Source organism: Fukomys damarensis, unplaced genomic scaffold (assembly GCF_012274545.1).
Source record: "Fukomys damarensis isolate Sample0158 unplaced genomic scaffold, DMR_v1.0_HiC HiC_scaffold_73794, whole genome shotgun sequence".
NCBI lineage: Eukaryota > Metazoa > Chordata > Mammalia > Rodentia > Bathyergidae > Fukomys > Fukomys damarensis.
In genome coordinates, this window is record NW_022974706.1 from 10,935 (window position 1) to 12,915 (window position 1,981).

General features: G+C 33.2%; 1 long non-coding RNA gene across 1 annotated transcript; it reads left to right on the top strand.

Moving 5' to 3' along the window:
- Positions 1–702: 702 nt before the first annotated feature.
- Positions 703–1,751, top strand: LOC104851117. The gene is made up of 2 exons (XR_777149.1): positions 703–941; positions 1,039–1,751. It is a non-coding gene; the product is annotated as an uncharacterized LOC104851117 (long non-coding RNA).
- Positions 1,752–1,981: the final 230 nt, after the last annotated feature.

Below are 1,981 nucleotides of genomic sequence, written 5' to 3' on the forward strand. Positions count from 1 at the left end.
CTGACTTTGTCCACTTATTGCTATTTAATGTGTCAGAATTTAATTCATTAATGCCAAGAATAATTAAATACAATAATTTAAAATTTTATTTTTATGATTGTGTTAAAATAAATAAAATTTGCACAATTGACAATTTAATTTTTGTATCTTAGATATTTTTTGTGATTTTACAAAATACATGAAATAAATTACATGAAAATTCAACATTTAAAATAGAAGATAAAAATCGGACTTTGTCAGTATTGATAAAAAAATCTAACAATACATACCTCCATTACTACAAAAACATAAAATATAAACTTTAAATATTTTGAAATTAATCTTTAATGTTTCCTTATCCTCTACTTTTGAGTTAGTAATCTAAATAAATATTTTTATTGTCCTTCACCTTTATAATTATGTGCTTCCATAATAATATTTAAGTGGATAAACTGACCTACATTTATTATTCAAATTAGTATTCTTATGGGATTTTCTTGAAAAATAAATTTACTTAGTGTTTTTCTTCAATGAAATAAAAATATATCTCATAAAAGTATTTGTAATATCTAAAAAGAAAACCATAGTAATTTCTTCTCCTACAAATAATTTCTTTTTTCTTTAAAAAGTATTGCTATTGTACAACATGAAACATGTTAATATAAATCTCAAGCATCAGTTCTATAAACACTTCATCCTTTTTTGTTTTGTTTTGTTACCAGAAATCAAACTCAAGACCTTACTTGCGAGGCATACACACTGCTGCCAAGAGCTAAATCCATGGCCCTCCATCCTTTTTAAAAAGTAACCTAACAATTTGAAGTCATGGCACCTTTAGAAAACTTAAGACTTTCATATCAAGAAAGATGGAGTAGAAATACTTTTCTTCTGAGAAGAACAACTAAAATTTCTGGATACTACAATGTTATATACATGTAAAAGATATGAAGAGACTTTAAAAGGTGGAGTAAAAGAAATCAACTAGCCAGAAGCTTTTGGACCTGAGAAACAACACAGTACTGAATTCCTTAAATTTTCTTTCTGTGTTTTATATTTCAGTGTGGTGGCTGGAGAAAATGACAATCTGGAAATGCAATTGAATACCCACAGGAAAAGCCCCACGAAAAGCTGGGTATCCTTAGTGAAAGGTCTAAGAGAAGAGCCACCTAACAAGAGAGAAAAGTTTTGGACAATAACTATTTGGCTCCAGCCAAAAGCTACAGGAACAACAGAGTCTCTGTTTCTAGTAACAAGTAGCCAAGCCTAAGTAAAAGTCTTGACTTCATCCTTCTAGGTTTCAGTGAGTTTCTCTAACCTCCTGGCCAGCCTGGTGTTAGAAAACATCCAGTAGAGACCCAGGACTTTCACTCTTACAGAGCTACAAATCCACAAATGCAAGAAGACCAAGCAGGATACCACTTTCACTTCTTTTGTTGTTATTTTTGCTGTTGTTTTGAGAAGGGCTTTCACTATAAGCTGGTCTTGAACTCAAAATGCAACCCAAGCTGACCTAAAACTTGCAACACTTCTCCAGCCTCAGCCTCCCCAGTGCTAGAAGATAGGTGTGGGCCACAATACTCCGTTTGACTTCCATTTCTATCCTACAGAGTTAAACTCTCATCAACACTTCTCAGGAACAAGCCCCCTGGCCCACTGTTTCAATAGGGAGTAGTAATAAGGCACCCTTGGCATTCCTACTGAAAGGCATTATCAAAGGCTTACTGAGAAGAAGTTCCACCTCGATATGAAGTAACAAAGAGATTGTCCTGCAAGTATAAATGGAGACTGGAGAATCTGTACTACCACATCCTTCGACTGGCAAAAGAAGACAATGTCTACCCTTCCCTTGAAAACAAGGTGTTAGGTGAAGCCTGCTAAAACAACAGTGAAATGAAATATAGAATCTTAACCTGTAAATTTCCAGGTTTTTGTAGAAAGTCATTTATCACACATAGAAGCAGGAAAGTTTCTACGTGAATTAAGAGAGTACATACAATTCCAG